Source organism: Amphiura filiformis, chromosome 17, assembly GCF_039555335.1.
Source record: "Amphiura filiformis chromosome 17, Afil_fr2py, whole genome shotgun sequence".
NCBI lineage: Eukaryota > Metazoa > Echinodermata > Ophiuroidea > Amphilepidida > Amphiuridae > Amphiura > Amphiura filiformis.
Window position 1 is genome coordinate 15,434,960 of NC_092644.1, and position 22,952 is coordinate 15,457,911.

Here is a 22,952-nt window from a genome sequence, read left to right on the forward strand (position 1 = left end):
ATATCACATACGTCGTGCTTTTTTTACAGTTTGGGGCTAGATGCAGCATATCGGAAAGAAGGTGACTGTATCGGAATATGCTTTCCTATGTTTAGCAAATATCTGCCTGTGCAAACATCATATCTATCTGTGCAAATTCTGACAAATGGTCCCAGAAAACACTTAGATTGGCAAAATCGAGCCATATCCAACGTGTTGAAGTAACAAAAAATCCCAAGTCATGGGGGAAGTGAATATTTTGGCAAGGCAAAAAAAGGAGGGAACAATGAATTGTTGGCCAGTCAACGAGGGGGGAGGGGAGCGATTTTTGGCACGCATTGTGGCGGCAACTTTTCAAAAATATATTCAAAAATGACTTGAAAAATGGTAGGCCCCTACGGAAATGTTCAGGCATAACCTCGTGGCCTGACTCTTGCACACGTGCATGCATGGGATGAATTCGGAGAAATATGGACACTTGTATTTTATTGATAGGGGTAGGGTTATGTTATGATTAGGTGGCTCAAAATAGATCAACAAATTACGGTAAACCAGGCGCGTACCCACTGCCAAGGGAGTGGGGCTTTGGGGCCTGCAGCCCCGGGTCTTAAAAAAAAATGAGGGAGACAGAGAGAGAAGGGAAAGGGAGGGAGAGAAAGGGGAGTGATAGAGCAGTGGCATAGCCAGGCCCGTTTTTTTTTTGGCGGGTGCTGATTTTGAAAAAGTGTTTCTTTTTTTTCCAGGGGGCGATTTTGTAAAAAGTGGACCTTCTTCACCAACTTTGGACCTTTTTTGACTAAAAAGCATAAAAACATATATTTTTTGCTCACTACGGTCGTAAATTAGGATTTTTTTGAGGACTTTTGCCTCACCGCACGGCCCCACTCTGCGTACGGGCCTGGGCATAGCCAGTGGGGCAGTATAGTGCCCCCTACAAATATTGAAAGGCGGAAAAGGGAGGGAAAAGAAAAAGGTCTACTTTTTCGGTCTGATTTCCCAAAAATTGAAAGAAATAACCCGACAACTAAAAACATATATAAAATAACTGCCAATAATACCGGAACGAAAATGTTACAAAAATCAGGACAAAATATTAGCAAAACTGGGTTGAAAATTTTGTTTTGCCACAGCCACCCAGGCTCATTTCAATATCCGGGGATTTTAGGCAAACGAAAGGGGAAAAGTGGAAAGAAAACAAGGAAGAAAACAAGAAGAAACGAGGAAGAGTAGGCCTACGTTCAGAGTCATTGCGCATCATAATTATGTTCATGCTTGAAATTTGTGACGGGAAGTCGCATCCATTGGAAATCCATTCTAAAATACATATTATACATTATCATGACATGGTTATATGGCCTATAGGCTATGCTTAAGCATGATGGTCGGAAAAATAAGTTAATAATAGGGGCCTAATGCAAAATGATGCACCAATTGGCTTTTAGTTTGAGGATAATATTCCCCTCACAAGTCGGGTCCGTTGAAATCTGTTATGCCCAAAATAATACGAATAATAAGTGTAAACTTTTACACCAAATGACTTTATTGTGCCTTTCATAACTTTTTGAAAATAATTCTCCAACTTCTGAGGGAGCACATCCCCCTCAGGCACCCTTCACCGTCAAAAAAGAAAAGGCTAACTTGCATTTATCCAATCCATATAGGCCTAATTGAGCAGGTTCATACCCATGCAGAAGTCAGGTCCGCAGGAAATTTGTTAGGAATTATAGGCCTATCTTACATAGATATAATGACTATAGGCCTATTTAGACAATAATAACTGCGCACCATCTATTTTGAGGTCATTGTGTGAAATTGGAGGGTTTTGTTTTGGGCCGAGTATTTTTCCGAGGCGCTTCAGCGCCGAGGAAAATACTGAGGCCCAAAACAAAACCCGACAATTTCACACAATGACCTCAAAATAGATGGTGCAAAGTTATTATTGTCATTCATTACCGTTTTTTTGTACAAAATACTATCTTTCCTTCGTATTATTTGCTGGAAATTTTTCGAATATTTCAATTTATTTAATCGTCATCCCTCATTAATAATGGGCGAATCCTGACTACATGACGTCATTGGCGTGGATACAGGGCATTTTTGCTATCCATATTCCGGGGTCCCTTGATTAATTGATTAATTTGACCGTTGACTGCGGTACTGTTGATTTTTGCTATACACAGAAATGTATTTTTACATGGAACTTTATTTTTATATCGTGACATTTAATATCTGGAAAACAATAGCATATATTCATGTTGAATACAATGTATTTGGCTATTGTAATTATGCATGCATGAGACGTGAACGTGTGTGAAATTGGACGCTCACTCTTGTGGCCCAAGATGCAGATTTTCTGAATGCGTGAATGAGTTGCATCATGCGAGTTTTATATATTCTCATGTTTACAAGTGGACCTGGATATTGTATACTTGGATTTAAATGGATGAATAGTTCTACCATTAGGGTTTACACCCGGTAAGTAGGTTTTATATGTTTTACAAATGTGATTACGATTTTATTGGCTTAAAATCAGAATTTTCTCTTGACCCACCAAAGGCTGACAATTATACCGTACGTACCGGTGGCTGACAGTAAAAAATAGAGCTCAAGTTTTCCTTGCACTGTATCTTCAAATCTGTAGGCCCTATTTTTCCATATTGGCCAGCATGCTTATAATTTATATCGTCATGATTACTACGCTTTTAATTTAAGCCTGGCTTGAGCATCAATATCAGGACCCAACCAAGCAGCATGCCTGCCCGGCATCATGAGCGCGAGCATGCAAGTGTCTCTGCACGGCGCGACCGTTTACCGAGCATGCGAGGACCGTTTATTATTACAACTTGCAGAATGATCCGATAAAAATAGAATGGAATGATGCTCTAAAAATGAATTTAAAAAACAGTTCCAGGTTTAAAATTACCTATCCTGAAGTAGCCTACTCACACTTGTCACACCTCCGTCACTGCGATGACTGACTTCCTATGCATGGTGAGGAACAACAAATGCTAGGCCTAGCTAGCATGCTAGGCCCCTGTGCCATGATGTTTCGGCTACATGATATTTGTTAGGCCTACCATTTACAAAATGATTGTGAATAAATACCTGAAGAAATTAATTGTTTATATTGTGAGGAACATGGGAAAGAACAACCAGCATGCCCGACCAGCATAACTATTTAATATAGGGCCATGATATTTTGAGCTTCAAATTAACATACAAAATAATAAATAGGCCTTTTCATTCAGTAATTTTCTCATCTGGATGATAAATAAAAATCAAGATTCAGATTTTGTTAGTGGTTTTAAAGCCGAAAGCCGGACGTGTAATTTATTTTACAAACAAAATATAAGATTTATTTTCCAGTTTTGTCAATCGTCCACCATACTGCTGTTTTCTTGGGTTTTTTTTTTTGGGGAAGGGGGCAAGCCGTGTTCCTGCTCGTCCACATTATCACTGCACAAAGTACACTTAGGCAATAACAAATTTGTATTTTTACACCTTCACTGGGATGTCACGGAGGCTAGGGCCTTAAAATAATTTAATTGTAATATCGTTTGGTTCCTGTTGTTGTTGCTATTTCTTGTTGTTGTGACTCCCGGGTTGTGACTCGTCTATTCTTTTATTTTTTTCCTGTTTGGGATTCCCCAATTGTATTTGTTTTGAGTCACGTCATGCATACGATGCAATCATATTAATATTGAGAGCAACAGATGCCGGGAGCAGCTGAGACCTAGACGCAGGTCGTAAAGCTCACTCCGGGAGCTCACTCGATCAACGTAAACACAGGGACAAACATATTAGGAAAAATTGTTTATATTTATTCAATATTCATTCAAAAACAGGACCCTGTTTTGCTTAGAATGTGTGTGCATATTTATTGGTTTACCTGCTGTGATCGGGGCTGCTTTTTATTATTTTTTTTAAGGTAGTCGCCATTTGAATTGGACGCTGCAATTCGCAATGCCAATTCTTTATCCATGTTCGGGGCCCCGATCACCCCATGTTTTGATTGCTACGTCAGACGCGGAAGTCATTGTTGCGCGTCCGGAGTCAATTGTGAGTTATTAATGACCTCGAATTGCGTTCGCGTTTTCACAAATAATAAAATATGATTGGATCACACGCATCATGCATATTCATGAGGTTATGAATATAGCACATCCCCCTCAAGCAAAACAGAAAAACCTAAACTTAGGCTGAATTGAAGGAATTATTGAGCACGAGTGTTAAATATAGGCGGAGACTGGGGTAATTGTGGCCCCAGGGTAATTGTGGCCGGCCCTTTGTCTTTCTCAGGGTGTCTTTATACTAAGCATTGGTCTAGGTGACTTAACTTTGTATTGTATGAAAGAGTGGTCTTTATGTTACTGTTTGGTGAAAAAATATTGCAATAGCATTAAAATTTTTAAGAGGGGGTTCTAATTAGCGGAGCGACATCGCAAATGGCTATAAAAAGTGGCAAGTCCACTTTTTATTCATAGGGGTGGTACTTATTGGTTGTATCACTGACTATTTTGTATGTGTTTGACATGAAAGTTAATCATAACAGTTCCCATTGATATAACAATTTTATAAAAAAATTGTTTATTTAATGAGCTAAATTTGCATATTATGTAATACCCGGCTTGGGATAAATGTGGCCCCTGTTCATGTCTTAAGCTAATTACTTGCATCTGACCCCCTAAAAAGCTATTTTGGTCATTAATCTGTTATATGTTAATCAAATGAGCCATTTGGGGTCATTATTGAAACAAAAAGACATATTTAGTATGTTTTCAAAACAAGGAAGTATAATGAACAGTCAGATCCGGCCGCAGTTTCGGCATGCAAAAATTAGCATAATAACAAGTATTTTACAAAATGCCTTAAAATGCCCTTTTCTGGTAAATAAACCAGTCCAAATGGCCTAGAATTATCGCAATGACTGTAAAACATGTTATTAATAGTTATCAGGAAGAACTGGATTCACAATACTCTTTAAATTCTTTATTTTGTTCAGGGGCCACAATTACCCCTTGGGGTAATTGTATTCCCTAAAACATGTTACTTATTATGCAAATTGCAATATATTTTCCAATTATATTTATCACATCTTATAGGTACCCATTGCCTCTATCCACTCATGCAGAAATTTTACTTCTCCAGTTCATACTTAAAGAATTACATGGTAAAAATGCAAAAGGGGGCCACAATTACCCCAGTTTCCCCTAAGCCTAAAACTAAAATTCGCGGCTCAGTTGGAAATCTGAAAAAAAATATATGCTCCGAAAATAACCAATAAACAGTTTTGATGTGTCCGGAGAATTGAAAGTCTGCAAAATGTCGTCGAGGGAGCAAAGTTATTCTGCAGCATTTAAGCTCACTTATGAAAAAGAGCAACATTTTTTTAGCATTCTCCGATTTCTCACGTTCACTATAGAAAGAGTGTACCCCGAGCCCGCGATTTAATTAATAAATTGGATAGTAAAATTAGCAGGAGCTAGCAGGCACTTGGGCTAGCTACAACCCTGTGATCATGCTGATTAGGCCTACTCGCAAAATTATTCCCGTTGCGCCAGTTCACGTTCACAATATCGTTTGCGGCTGGGTTTTGAGACTAGGGAGTATGTGATTTATGAGACGTCTTTGAATTATGATACTGTCAGGTGACTCGGCACTGAAGAGTCTTTGATATCAGAGACGTCTTTGAATTAGCAGTGCCCCCGAACTGATATGTGACTAAAAGTATAATAGCGTTTTCTTTATTGACCTAATGGACCATTGCAAATGAAACTCAAAAATAACTGATGGCGGTAAGATACTTTATCATGAACGCGAACATCTTTTGCAAATTCGTCTGCATAAAATACAGGGAGATATTTGTTTAAAAATGTTTAATTGTTACATTAATCTACCAAACACCGACCACCAGAAAATGACATTCGTGAATTAGTGGCCGAAGAAAAATGAAATTTCTTTACAGTTAAAGCTGTTGCAACAACAGCAACAACAACAATGCGCTTTATAGCGCTCACGCCGAAAACAGCCTCCTAGGCGCTTTACAAGAATTTACTTAAAACTACATAAGGAATTACATGTAATACAAGTCTTCAAAACTATAAGTGCGCAACATCCGATTCCATGAGACATCGCAAGATGTTCATACAAGAAGAAAAGGCAATGGAAGGAGACACCAAGAAAGCTCACAGACGAGGACAAATTTCGAGCGCAAAAATAGCATTTAAAAACCGATGGCAAAAAACAATACAATGTTCATGATCATTCTTAAACTACAATAACAACCAAAACTCACAGATAGCAAGATAAAAAGTACAAGTTGCGAACATACATGAAGTATGCATACTATAAAGAATTATCGAAACACATGTGTCTTTAAAATCCGCTTGAACTGCACAAGACTATCGGCATTACTGATATTGGCCAGAAGCTTATTACAAAGTGTTGGGGCAGCGTCGACGGAGAAAGTTCGATAGCAATAGTCATGATAGTAAGACGCTGATACTTCGCGACTAGATGGTAGGTGAGGAAGCAAAAAGAAGAAAAAGTCTTTATAACATTGATCAATTGTGCCAATTGTGTCTATTTTAATATGGTGGCCTAGAAATAGCGTTATTGTGATATCTACTGGTTTTCTACTTTTGTGTTGAATGTGTAAACACGTTTCCGAGCGTACTCTATTGAAGAACAAAACCTGTACGGAGGGTTTCTTAAATTACTTTTATATGAGGAATCAAATTACAAATGGAAATAATTACAACAAATGTACGTGAAAAGAACACATATTATATCTTTATTTAAACAAATAAGTTATTACATGACACGCACCGATATTGTGTTTTTATGATTACACAACACTTATTAAGCAACACTGCGGAGTCTACTGTGACTACAAAAATATCATTGTTATTGTAAAGCTTTGTTCTCTTGCTCAATGTTATCTCAGTTTATTATTGCAATCTTTGTTAGAATTTCTAGATTACGTATAAGCATGATAAGAGAATACCTGTCTAGGTTGGTTTAGTTTGAAATTTTATTTTGCTTTTTGATTTACAATTCTGTTTCTATATTTGCTTTCCATATAAGAAAAGTATATACATGTAGCCTAAATGTTTATGACAAAGCACTAATTATCTATTACACAGTTTTCGATGGGAGAATGGCTAATATCGGGCGGAATGTCCTCATTTATAGAGCTCTCGCAGTTGAACGCCAGCAACATAGGTAGATGACAAATGATTAAAAACCCAACATAGTTTGACCTGAGACTTTTCTTGTTTCAACGCACTGAACCGCAAACACCTTAAGGTGGTATTGGAGGCATTATGGAAGTGCTCTAAGCATGTTTTAAACAGATTAGTTGAGTATAGCAAAGCATACTTATCAATATGCGTTTTGTTTGAAGCAAATCGGACATATGGTTTTCATATATCAATTTATATTTTCTTTGTATCTTATTGTTTTTATCAATAATCAATAAAAATGATGAGCTAAAATGACTGGAGAAGCTCATTAACATAACATTTTTGCTATATTTTGCTAAAAATCCAAGCATAAATGTTCAGGGTACTTTTAATTTGCATACTTTTGCCTTGAAACTTGGTCAAAGTGTTTCTAATAATATGTTCTAATGTATTATATACTAAAGCCGCCCCTTATTTGCATAATCAATTAGCATTTATGCAAATTAGAGCGCCCTTGAAGCTGAAAGTTACAATTTAGATTCTGCGAATACTTACTGAAAACCGATGCCGCGCGGATGAATTTGGTAATATTACAACAAAAATGTAATTAGAGAAAATGTATTATTTCGAAGCATCAAAATCCAAAATGTAGTTTGTTCGCCATATAACATATTTCAGTGATATTAAAACAGTTATTTCAGATGCCACACAAACAGAGAGTTCGTCGTCGTATTTCCATGCATCGCCCAGGATATTAGTGATATATAACTTATAGCCTGGCTTGAGTATTTCGCTTTAGCCTGGTCCCGACAGAACCCAAGTCACCGTACAGAGCAACGTACAGCACCTGTAAATACAATCAAGTAATTGTACAATGTTTCTCATAATTATTTTGCATTGCATCACTATAACACATCCCTGTTCGTGCTCTGCGTGCTACTCTTTCAACAGAAAAAGTCCCAGTTTTGAGATTATAAGCAAGCACAAGGATGTTATTAAAACGTTCATTCAAAACGCCTAAATATAATTTAAAGGTCATGAATACGTTTTTAAAACGTTATTGTAAAATATTTTATCAACACTTAAATAACATTCTGTTTAAGTTTTCAAAAAATAATCCAAATGTTATTAAAACGTTTTTATGCCCTTTATTCGCCGTAGAAATGACGTAATAAGACGTTGATATAGCAATAGATAGATACAATCTTTGAACATATCGCCCCTCACTACAACGTTCACGCGGTACACACTAGATGTCATTCCACCTGATAATTGCTACATGCTTGTAGCATGAAACTCTGAGTAGTGGCCATGATGTGTTAATTAAACTTATTTAATTATTGTATAATTTGCTCTTCTGACTGAAATGTCAGTATAGAGCACTCTTGTATAGTGCCTATGATAACTTTTCATTGGATATATGCATTGAATTATATCAAAGAATAGGGATAATGACCTGGATCGTAATTCTATAGAATATTCATATCATGCTGATCACTCGTACCTGTAAGATTAGTATATTTAAAAAGATCGGTATTGTATTCAATCTATGATTGCAGGGCGACATATTCAAAAATTGTATTCATCTATTGATATGGTAGCTAAGTTAATCAACTTATTACGTCACTTTTACGGCGAATATAACCCGACATTTAATCGTTTTCTGTAAAACGTTGTGTCTTTGCTGAGTGTACATATTATAGTACAACAGCTAGTACGTTGCTTTAAATTAAATGGTGTGCATCCAACAAGTATATTAAGTCCTAAGGCGATTTTTTTCGGCATATGTTTAAAGAAATTAAGTCACACAACTGTGTGTCGACCATGCAAACTGAATCATGAAAAATGATCATTGTAATCAATAATCGTCTTAAAATGCTTAAGGGTTTGTTGTTATTATACAGCGGCTGCATAAAGGAAATATATACAATTAATTACTTGTAACATAATCACCAAAGGCTTTAGAAATATTGGATTCGCAGACAGACTCAACAACGCTACTCAAATGGTTATGATGCGCTTTTGAATTTCATAGTTTTAGTTTATAAAATGATGTTGAAATCGAATATAATCAAATAGCAAAGCTTTAATCATTCAAATAGTTCCAGTTGAAATGGGGTGCTGGTTTTGAACCTCCCACCCGACTTACTCAGACCAACCGTTTGAGGTTCTTTAGATGGTCCCAAAACATATTCGAGATGTTCTAACATTAAATAGAGGCCCTAAGATCGTATAGGGGTCAATCAAACTTCAACACCGGAGTCAATTGACAACTTGCACAAATTTGGTTTAAAAAACCCCTTTCATCGGCGGCTGTAGACTGGAAGATCTGCGTTTGGAATACATTTTCCGGTTAAATGTATTATAATCCCACTAAAATATCAAATAATCTTTTATTTATAACGGATTTGAATTTCATCCATATGATTTGCATTGTTGATTTCGTTCAGATCAGTTTAATAAAATCTATTAATTGCATTAAAAATCGAATTTATCCCTCATCATAGTTACGCAGAATCACTTTTAGGAAGGTGGATTATGGTTGATGAAACAACTGGTTCTGCTTCCATTCTCATGTGTATAAACTTTGGGTAGATCCAACAATCGTTCGATGCGTAAATATGCATGCATAGCTATTATTTTATCCCCTGAAAAAATAAAACAATTTTCGGCCTACAATTCTGGTAAGAATGTTCAAATTATCACACTTTTGAGGTGTGATTAATACATTCAGACGTCATAGTGACGTAATATTGTTTGTAAATTTGCACATTTAATCGCATAATTCATTGGTATAGGCAATCCACTACGACTGAACGAGCTGAAGTAGTACAAAAGTTGTAAGATAAGAGGTTAAATCAATATAGCGGTGGCTCAACAAATGTGTATTGAGGATTTTATGGTGTTAGTTTATCTTAAAGAATATCTGAAATTGTTATCAATATGAAATTCAAAGAACGGATTTCATACTGAGCTACCTCAAGGAATTGTAGAGTTGTTCGTCACGTTTTGGTTTACTTCGTTCTATTTTTGGCAATATGAAATCTCAAACTGCTACAAGGAGTGTGTGTATACACCCTCAGGTTTCTGCTAGTGTTGATTTCCTATAAGCTCCCATATGAACACATAGCTATAATCCGACTTTTACATAATATGTATTCTTACCAGCGCAGATGACAACAATATGCTCAGTTCATGAACTCAATATGCAGTAAGAATTTCTGAAAAACCTCCACCGCTATCCGACTATGTGAATCCCTATTGTGAGCTTTGTTTGTTATTAAGATTTAGACAAACAGTTCCTGTAACGCCATGGATATGAAATCCATAAAGTAGTATAGAGAGTTAATATCGCTGACCTATTTCCACAATATTTTACCAACGCTCCAAATTGCAGGATTTAAACAATCGCTTAAGGGCTGGGGTATGAGCGACCTTGAAGTTCCGGTATCTGGAGAGGGGAAGCAATGAGTTACCCCAAATCACAGCGGCAGGTAGTGACTGGGCCGCCGAGTGCTAATATATATTTATTTTGGAAGGTTCGTGTTTGTTTTAAATTTTGGGGCGTTTTTCCAAAATTTGATATTTTGGTCATATTTCAAAAAAGCGACATGCCAAAGACAACTCTTTGGGCACATAGTTTGTTATTGTTATTGCAGTTCTTTTCCACATACCTACGTTAACATTCGATTTCGTGATTTACTAATATTATATATTTTATGACTGCAATTTGGCGTTTTCAATGCGTTTTACACGTATCATGAAATTAACGCAAATATCTAGTCACGCTGCTTTTAGAATTTTTACCTGATCGTCGGCTTTTGCAGGCAACAGAATGCAGATTGGCTCACGATAGATGTCGTATTCCTCTATGTGGTTCACTCATTGATAAAATGAGTTTGCATTCCTTGTAACAACACACACATTGCCGTCTGGAAACCGGGTCTGGTACTGATTTTGGGACAGCCAATAGACTTCAGCGCCGTATCAAATCTCATAAAAACCACACGACTGACGACTATGTGTTTATGTTTCCCGCACGAAAGCTTGTGTCTGCATCTATTATTATACTTCTTTGGAAACGTTGACCTTTGACCATTCTTTGTATAACGCCCTGATATGACCTTGATATGGTCGCTTGATTGGGTACGTTATAGCATCCATTTCATTGAGGTGTTAGGACTTGGTCAGTATAATAGGGCCTACTTGCAGGGATACAATAGTTTAACATGGTGTGTGAGCATGGTGAAAGACTCATTATTGATTAGGCGCGGACATATTAAAGGCACAGGTCCTTTGCGTGTATAGCAGAAAATTATAATAGAATGTGTGAATAGAATGTTTGGAATTTTGCAACTAAAATACTAACTGCATTCTGCATTATGTATTTATTTATTTATTTAGGCCTATGCCTATTTATTTATTTACTGACTTATTTATTTATTTTATTTATTTGGAATATTAGTTAGTAGGCCTAGTTAGTAATATTCCATGATAGGCCTACGTCGGTTTATTATTGATTGTTGATAACTTGACAACTTGATTGATTGATCGATTGATAGTCATTTCACATTATATTCCTAGTTTATAGGCCAATTTGAATAGCATCGTACATTAGATAAATAGACCTATCAGTATTGATTTATTCTATTCAGCAATATCAAGGATTACTATCAAACTTCTCATAGCTTATTGTCAGTTGGCTCAGTGGTAACGCAGTAGGTTTTACAACACCGAGGTCCCGGGTTCGATGCCCACCTCTGCCTGTTTTTTGCAAGGCTGAGAAAAAAATGAAATTTCTGGACTGCAAACTTATTTGGCGCGCGATCTGAGCTGGTCCTTTTCTGGTGGCTGTGTCTGTTACAGGCACACTCCCTCTGCATCCAAACCAGGTTCACGCTCATTACACCTCCCTTAAGGCTTGCAACAAATTATCAACAATTGCAATTTTATATTATTATATCAACATATTTCTTATTATCCTCTTATCATTCCAGCAGAGACTTACTTTCAGCTTTGTTTAATATGTATTTTCGAATAAAAAATAGTGATCCTGAATTAAGTATTGCTCCGTTGTAATAGCAACCGTATTTTCTTTTTTAGGATCAAGGCGGCATTACCTTATTCCTATAATAATTTCTGCAAAATATATTTTTTGTTATCATTCCGGGAAGAGTAATAATGAAAAGCAACAACGCCTTCTCTATTGGTTACTTCATATTGCCAAAGGATCACTATTTATGCTCTATTTCAATATTTCCCCAATATACTGCTTGGTTACTGACATGTGTTTAGAGTAAAGTACAGAAGTAATCCTGCGTGTAATTTTGGTTCATTTTGATGGATAGGATTTTAAGATATGACCTTGTGAAAAATTTCTTTTTGAGCCCAGTTTAGATTGATGACTAAACATACACATCTTTTATTCCTTTTCTCAAAACCAAAGCCCCACCAGGTCGATTCAGCAGTGAAAGTAGCTAGGCCGGATTGTGTCCTGTACGCTATTCTTAGTTTGTCAAGCTGTCATTCACGACAGAGGGGTCAGTTAATTAAACTAACCATATTGTGGTTCAGGTATCGCCTTCAGTTAGTGAAACCTATTTTAGAATTTTAAGTCCTACCTTCATAATACCAGGTGTGCTGGTGATCAATGCTGGTGAGCCTTCACTGAAGAGTGGCTCAAGGAGCTATCGGAAGACTTCCATTTTGTTGACATAGAAGGTTTCAAGAAAAATTGCGACGGGTACATTAAGGTATGTATTGACCATGCTCAAGGGAGAGATTGAAAGAAATTGTCTAGTACTCTTTCAAGTACCTTGTTCTACGAACTTATTGACCGCCCCTCGTAGATCACAAGAGGTTCTTGATCCAATTAATGCAGAATATTTAATCTGAAATTTAATTTGTCACTTATCATAATCTCATACTTTTATTTTTACATTGGTGGATTGGGTTCTAATTTTGTCTTATTTCTTTTCTTATTTTGGCGCCATAAAAATAAATTCTTACATATATTAACTTTAAAAGTGGCAGCGTAAGTTCCAATGTAGGTCGTTGGCTTCTATTTGCAGACAATATGACTATTTAGTGCTTTCTGTACACAAATCAAGTTTCGCCCTACATATTTTGTATAAATCTTGAATTTCACAAATTTATGAGGAGTGTTTACATAATAGCGTCGTAGAGACGTCATGTTGTGATTGTTTCTAAATGTATCATTTCAAATGCCAGCGAGAGCGATTCCACCGACATTCAGAAGGGTAAGTTTAAATCCATATTTGATACAACAAACAGTGCGGTACTGTAAAAATATGAATCATCGGGAGATATTGTTGCGCTATCTCTTGCCTTTTTTCATTCTATTTTTCGTAAGCAAGACGTATGCTTATACCCTCGGGTTTCTGTTGGCGTGATTTCATATAAACATACACTATAGATTTCTACAACTCATTGTAGCCTTAATCCTGCTTTTACAGAAGTATTCATTCCAGTACCTCTAGTACCAATAACAACAATATTGCACAGTCAGTTCATGAACACAATACGCCTATAAGAATGTCTGAATAACCTCCACCCGACTACATGTATTGCAATCGTGTAATGCGTTCTTTAATAAGTTTCCAACATCATGTTCCTAGCGCTATGTAGATATGAAATCCATAAAATATATAGTTATTTTCGACTACCTATTTCAGTATTCTTTACATGAAGTTAATGAAACGTGCGCATACGAGCAAATGTTCCAAGTTGTAAGATTGGAATTACCACTGCTTGCTTCGAACAGATTATTAAATATCGCAAGTTTAATTAGTAAGATTTCAAAATATAAACAGATCACACTCAGCTACACAGTTCTTATGATCCACTTAACATTCTAGGTGCTTACTTTCAGCGTTGTGTACTTTACTACAGTATGTATCTTCAATTTGTTACATGCACTCTTCTGCGATTCGCTGTCGAAGTGACTTAATAATCGGATTAACTACCATAGCAATAGGTTAAATCTATTTTTGAATATATCGCGCTGTACTCGTTCACGCAGTACCTCTGCATTAAATCTTAGATGTCACAGAGCAGTGATAAAGACCTGGATCGTAATTATATAGAATATGCATATCATGCTGAATACTCGCACCTGAACACTTGATATGTTTGGGTTTTGACAACCCTGGATAACCCAAGAAAGCATCTAGTGAAGCTTATTTCCATTGGAGACAGTCAGGGGTTAAAATCCTACTCTTTACGAAACTGGTTGCGAAATACATGTATAGATATGGCTCTCTGCACACGGGACCGACGGTTAAGGACGGATTACTTTCGTGATTCGTTTACCTAATTCTAAATGAACCATGGGGAGAGCGGAAGTCTGGATTTAATGTACAGAAGTAGGCAATGTATTTCAGACATTTTTTCCAAGTCAATATCCCAGCAAATCAGCACCGCCGGGAATTGAACCCGGGACCTCATGCACTAAAGGCAAGTACCCTAACCCTTGCACTACGCTCCCCTTATTACCTGTAACATTAGTATCTTTAAAAAGAGCGATGTTGTATTCAATCTATGATTGCAGACATACACAGGTGATGAGTGCAACCTACTTGCAGCGCGATATATTCAAAACTTGTTTGTAGTTAATCCAATTACTACATCACTTCGACAGCGAATATAAAGAGAAATACACTTAATCAAGTCTTAATTAAATCCTACATTATGTACAATAACATCAGTCGTTTTTGTTTTTGTTCTTGGAAATTCCAGATATCAGGATGCATTTAATCAACTTGGGAATATCTGAGAAATTCTGCAGGTCAGTGTTACAATGTAAAATGGTAATGCTTTTATTATTATCGTAGGTTTAATCAGTAATTATGCTACAAAAGTGTATTATAATAAGTAAATAATATTATTTGCTACTCTAAAAGTAAAATAGCTGCTGGTAAACTTCCGCTGCCATATATACTGCAGCAACGACCTCGAGTTGGTAAACAGAGAGTATACGATGCCAAAATAATATTTTCTATTTCCATACACTCCGTCGCTGTTTTGGCATACTGTCGTATGACGAAAAATGCCGTTTTGAGACAATCGCATTTAAAGTTTTTCCCATTTTTGAAGACCCACTAGAGAGCACCAAAGTAAAACATGTTTATTATTATCAAAGAATATAATCAATAATATATTTGTCTTTGTTCTCAACCTAATACAAACTTTTATTCATTCACTAATTAGAAGTAATTAATCTGCAAACTCATACGGCAGTATGCCAAAATATGCACAATTTGACAACCTATGTAAAAATATATGATACGCCATGTGATACGACAGTATGCCAAAACAATAGGAAACTACTAACAGTTATGCGGTGGCCTATGGCTATGTATCATGATACGACTATGATACGACTGTATGCCAATTGCCCGGGAATATTGAATATCGCGTGTTGAGAGACGGATGTTTTTATTCGTTTTTATGGAGTGTGCTTACATTATAGCATCATATTATAGTGACGTCATTATTGTGATTGTTTGCAAAGAAATATAGTGGATTTAATCAATATTGTGGCGGCTCGACAAAAAGATTTTTGTTGTGGATTGTTGATGCCATTGGTTTTTTTTATATATCATGATATGATATCATGATATATCTGAAATTATTTCAATTACGAAGCAAACATAACAGCTTTCCTGCTGAGCGTAGCTCAAGGAATCGTATAATTATTATTGTTTTTCATTTTTGGTTTCTTAAAAGGAAATCCCAAATTGCTATAAGGATTTCATTTGTCTGCATAACCTCGGGTTTCCGCTCTTGTGATTTCATATATATTTTCACAACACATATCAAGTTTGATGATGCTTTTATAGTGCCCGCAATATTGCTGAGTTCATAAACCCAATCGACACGCGCGCTGTAACGTCTGAAAACCTTTCCCTCTTACCCGAACAGGTACTTGTTGTATTCCATTTGTGAACTGTATTCGTTAATCTTGCGACATTTTTCGTCATATGAAATCCATTAGTGGCGACCTATTTTCACAATATTTTAATACAAAGTGAATCAATCATTAACGAGCCAATGTTCTATGTTGGAAGATTTCGAAATTCGCTGTACCTGTAGGCTGTAGGCTTTCAACGGATTAATGAATATTTCAACTTAAAATGCTAGTAAGTTCTTACATGGAATAGATTACCTTACAGAAATTGAACTTTAAACACTTAACAAAAAAAAAATCCGAATCAGTACCACTAACGGTGTTTACTTTATTAAGTATGTGTGCTAAAAATCATGCTTCTGCGCTAAAGGCTACAAGCCTATCCAACACAAATACAAGAAAAACACAATTTCTGTAGGTTCTCCATAAATGCGTTTTACAATGTAATATTTATGGCGGAACATGCTTCATATTATCAATACCCATCGTAAAATAAGTTGAAAAGTAGGTTACATACTATAAAGAAGAGAACTTTTACAAAATATGTGCATAAAAAAGGTATTGATGATTTTTATATGTGTGACACATTCATTGATAAAATGATTTTCTTTTGTTATTGTTAATAGGATAAACAGATTTCTTCCTTGATTAGGGACACTTGGCTAGCGAGATACCGGGGATAATATCGACTGGTTGGGTAAACGGCACTGTTATCTCTGTAGACCATCAATGGACATCTTGTTTCATATGGATACTGCAAAATATGAAAAATACAGTGCTACCAAAGAGGTTATAAGTATTCACAACAAGAGACCACAACGGAACAAAAGCTATAGTTTTTATGTTAATGTATGTTTAACCCTAGAACTACGACGAAGTTACCACTCATTTTAGTTATACAATTTTACCTAGCACCTTATCCGGGGGTGGGACCGGCCGTCAAAGTTGACCATAGGATGAGGCCAACCGATGGTCTCTACAGTAAAATCAATGATTATCATTTCACTCTTGTAAAATTATTCTAACATGTTGAAATAGTCATTTGCTTTTTAAATTGAGGAGAAAAAATGGTCAAAATCGCATTTTTGTAGAATGTTTAGTCGAAAATCAATTTTGCCTATACTTTTGTTCATAGCCAGAATCTCCCAAATTTGCATGGGCACCCTCACATTATTACGTCATAATGACATTATGTGGGGAATGTTTTTACTTAGTTTGATATCACTGGATAGAAGAGACCCATAGCTATACATACATTTGTACCCAATATAAATATATGACGTTTATAATTGAAAATTATGGGGTGTTACAAAATATGGCTCAGTAGATCTAGGGTTAATAAACTCATCAAATAAAGTTTGGAAAGTTTTTTCAAGCATCTATATCTGAGATTATTTGTGTTACATATCAATGGACAGCTAATTTGTTCCCCTTAACAATGACACCACATTTGAAAAATCACCCTTTTCACGGCTGCGTACATGTCTTGTAAATGTAGTAGGGTCTCAAACAGAATGTGCCAAATTGACCATTATTATTTGCTGTAAGCTACAATCCCATATCGTTGCAATCTGGGACCTAATACAATCCTCCAAGATGACAACGCTCGCCCACACAGAGCCATGATAATAAACGACTACCTACAGAATATGAGAGTAGATGAAAGATTCGCCAAAATGTCCATACAAAACAGGTCTCTAAAATGTAAGCTATATTGCGTTTGGTTTTGTTAAATGGCGACATCATTTCTTTGATCTGTATGCAGCACAATATAAACTAGACAGTGTTCATAGAACACGACCTAGCCGGGTGTGCGGGGGCCGGAAATGCCAATCTTAACATTTGACCTTTAACCCCTTAACGATTTGATTTTAAATATTTTTAACATGTTTAGAATGTCGTAAGTATCATTCCTGTTGAATTTGAGCTCGATTGGACCGATTTTAAAATTTGACCTTTGACTCCAATTATGTGAACACTCAATAGACACTGAATATAGCCGGTACATATATGCAAGTGACATTATCTTACTATATCATTTGTGGCAGAAGAAGCATTTTGAAGATATTTGGTTATATACCAGAAATGACCCCTTAATGACCTTTGACCCAAAATCTGTGAACACACTATAGACACTGGATATAGCCGGTGTCCCCAGCTTGGTAAGAAAGAAAAATTGTAAAATGGTAAACTTTATTGGGAGATTATGCTGTATCCCAAACAGCAGTAAACAGCATGAACTGTCTTTTTAAGACTTGTTGGTGTCAAGGTACAATGTAATTCACAAACTAAAAGTAAAAAAAAAAAAAAAAACAAGTACTGAATAGAATTTTAATAACACTTAACCTTAAACCGTTGTATAATCAGAATTTATTGAATTTGTCTAAGAAGGCCCTTGTTTATGTATTAGTTTGTCGCCATATAAGATCCCAAGTAGAATCATTAATTCTGTATTAAATCCATGGACAAACACTAAACAAAGGAAGAAAAACACTTGAATCTAGCTCTCCCTGAGACATTTTATTTGACATGTTAATTTTAGTATTTCAAACTGCTACTTAATCCACCTATAATGTAAATGGTATGATTTATTTAATAAGGAAAAACTGGAACAACTTGACATAAATATCCGGCAAATAACAACTACCGAATTAAATCGAGTTATTTGAAATTAAATGTAAATGCAAATCTGTCTCGCTCAAGCCCTAAGACGTAATTGAATTTAAATGTTAAATTTAGTTACTATTTAGCAGCAGAGTTTTGTATTTTAAATGTCACGATCTTGGGAATATTTAAATACGCGAAAAACAAATACAAGTTTGCTACTGCATATCAACGACAGACTTTGTTTTTCTGTTTGGTGTATGATGCCATTCTTTGTTTATTTGAGTTACGTGTTTCACTTAGGGCCAAGCCCCTGAACACACGCAAACCCCACCCCAACAAATTTCTCATGCAATTGATTCTCTGTCCTTTTAAATGTTTAGTACCTTTGATGTTTTCCGGTTTGTTTTATCCAATCTTGTTTGTTGCCAAAGCAGAGGAAAAAAAACGGTTGTAGGGGCTTTCAAACACGGGCTCTTTAGCGCGTGTCCACGGTATTCGGAACCAGAGTAGGGTTGGGGTGTGTGGGGTTTGGGCACAATAAGTGGAATAAGTTTGCCGGTACTAAAGTGTACTTTTTAAATCATCAGCATATTTATTTATTTAAAAATAAATTGAAATGGTTGAACAAGTATTCAACGGCGAATATTTAGAGTATTCAAGGCCCTAAATTACTTGAACTCCTGAATGAGTTGTTAATCATTAGATAAGACCCTTAGATAAGATCCTTAGAATAATATGCAACATTGGACGAGGATTGAACGTGATATGTTTCGCCAAAATTATACACCAAATTGTTTTGCTTTCACGCTTCACATCGTATTCCACACCATAACTAGGACAAAAACAATGATGTGTAACAAAGCGTGGGCGATATCTGCATATCTTCCCTCTGGCAAGGTAACTGAGACTTGTTTTCATATTTTTCTATAGCGGGGAAGGAGAATGATGTCTTGTTTTTATAATTTTCTATTGCAGGAAGGGCGCAGATAGGCTATGATAATAACTTATCAATGTAACGTAGGACTAATTTCTTTCGTCAACAATTCAAGTCCTTCTAGGACTTGTCTCATATGCCTGCTTGTTTATAAAGATATTCTTTAAAATAGCACTATATTCTGATATTGTTTAGGTGTGTTCAAATCCGCGTTATATGGCAAATACTGCAAAGTAGGATACAATCAGGAAGTTCTTTTCGCTTGGTGAAACGTGTAAAATAACGCTAGCAATAAAATTACTCATACTAATATTGCTCAGTTCTAGTTCTTTAAAAAAATCTTTAAGTCTTTGTTTATCCGCGAGTCACAGAAATCATTTCTTGAATGCACTGATCGAATTATCAATTTCAGAGATAATTACACGTTTATATTCTCCACCGACAATTCGCCTTGCGGGCTAGCACCTAGTAATAGGTCATCGTCGTCATCGTCAGCATCATCATCATCATCATCGTCACTATCAGCACAATCACCATCATCATCAACAACAACCTCCTCCTCCCCTCCTCCTCCTCGTCTTCCTCCTCCCCCTCCTCAATTCTGCTCTTGTTTATTTGGTGTGCTGCTTTTTTGTATTGTTTTTGCAAACATGAAGGTCTGCAGCACAATGTTTATGTACCCCGTAGATAATATAATGTGAAAAAAGAAAGCTTTTATACCCACAGGGGGATGTCTGAGTTCTCTATACCACCTCAAGTTACCTATTGGGTCGATTATCAGCATCGATGGAATGATAGATTGAATATTGTCAATAAAAGGAAACCCCCATAGGAATATGAAAGTATGTCAGACGTGTAACCTCATTACTTAGTCATCATATACTCTGTTTTCTGTTGCAGTATTGTTTGAGGTATCATTATGTGTTTGCCCCTTACCATACTACCCATTGTTCCTCCCTAATTTTAAACTGCCTGTCACACAATTGATACCAAATAAGGCACCGGGTGACCTTGAATCGAACGGTGTTTTCATTATTGCAGTTAAAATTCTCTATTTCCCTCAAGCATTGCAAGATGTCAGCCATCTTTGACTATTATTTTCGTCCATTTACCACTTCCGTACAACTTTATTCCCTAAACCGAATCATTTGGCATGACAAAAGCATCTGGACAATGGACATGTCTTAAAGCTCCCTCGTCTCTGAAGACGCTAGTCGGATTAGTGAAAACGTTCCAGGTGAGCGAAAAATAGTGTAGCGTTGACGTTAACACTTTAATTCAATTTGAAGAAATTTTGACTTTTCCCCAACAATTGGGAGAAATATCGAATATTTTGGCTACATCTAGGGACAATTGAGCTATTTTCCAAAAACATTTATATTATATATCATTGATATACAAAAAGGCAGAAAATACTACCCATCTTTGGGCGAAGCGTCCCCCTATGGTCATTTGTACTGAGTACTTCCCCTGGGACTGACAGACACACCGTGCACTACAACCTCTCAGCTCAAAGGCAGTATCAACATATTTACGTTGTAGAAACAGGTAAGCCAATGTCCTACGCACTTGAATACAGAAATTTAATATCCTGAATGCAAAAGGGTGTTTAATCGTTAGAGCAAATATGCTTAGAAAAATATTAATACTAAATGACTCGTAAAAATTGAGCACCAAAATGTTTTGCTTTCATGGTTTACATTGTATTCCACGACATAGCCGTGACAGAAAGAAAGGATGCTTTACAACCCGTGGGCGGTTTATCTGTTAAACTAATGATAACTTCCTCCGGCAAGGTGAGGTAAACTAGTTTTTCATCATTTGTTATTGACCATTTCATTTTAAGTTCGGAAAACCGCGCTATTTATCTAGTAAGTTAGAGGGTCAAATTGTACCCAAACTGACGGACAAGAACTATCATGAATTACGGTACCCTGGTGCGCCAAAATACAGCTTATTTTAGTCAATGTGAACACGGGGTCGTCGGTTTAAATATTTTCCTAGCATATTGAGCTAACACTTCAGCTACTTGGTTTTTCACAATAAGATACTATAGTATATGAAAGAAAAGATAAAATATTAGTAATTATAGTCAGTTAATTTTTCTTACAGAACGTTATGTTTATGCAACACCTCTTCCAAAGGTCAGTCTCTTCCACAATACCACCACACGCTTGATTGCACTTTGAGTATCCTTGGCAAAAGTACCTCTCTCATCCATAATTGACCGTCGAAAGTTCATAGTAGTTTATGATGCCATTACACATTGGAACTTCGCACTGTACATGGTGCTGAAGAGGTACTTTTACGCGCTCGCGATAGAGGAAATTATTTAATGCTTCGGGTTTGATCGGAATTACTCAGTATGAAAAGGAATATAGCGATGGAGGGCAAGGATGTATTGTTCTACATGTTTCTCGATATCTACTGAATGATGTCACGTCATTGGTCGAGTATTCGGCTCTTATTAGTTTGAAGCGGATGAGTTATTCGTGATCGTGTTGACAGATCAAACCTGGGAATCTTTTCAGATATAATCATTGTCAGCATGCTTCGACTACATTTAATAAAATACGTATTTATACGCACGTGACCCATGGGCACTACATACCAAGACAAGCAAGCGTGACCAAATCCTCATGCATTGACCACTATACAGAAAAGGATAGGAACTCTGTAGATAAATATCATCAAATGTAAATATTAATTGAATAGCAAAATTATTACACATGGGGGGATTCCGAATTTGTAATCAACGACGGAAACGTTTACAATATAATCACAAGATTGTACATAATATATAGACAACTTTGCTGCACAGTAGTCTCATGTTGTTCCGCCTGCAAATGTATAATTATGAAGACCAACTGCAATCATATGCCGCAATGTAGAAGGTCACTTCGAGACTAACTGTCTACAAGCTGTTATGGCAGCACGGAGGTGGTCACGTGCGTATTTATAAAAACGTATTTATAAATATAGTCGAGGCATACTGATTGTGCGTGCTTCTTATTCGATATGAAACTATTTAGGTTACTTTTAGCATATACTCCTTCGAAAAAGAATTACTTTTTAACCTATGCATGTATTTTGACTCATGTTTATAGGTTAATTTAATATTCTCTCAATATATTCGCTACGACAATTCAAATTTATACTGCAATGTTTAAACATTCCCACTCAGTAACTTCATTATCGATTGAAACATATCCCAAAGTTGGCCATCAAAGTAGGTCAATCAGTCATAAATGTTTAATGCATACGTCAGCTCTGTCAAACGCAATGATAATAATTTACGTCTATAATGTAATTGGTTTCT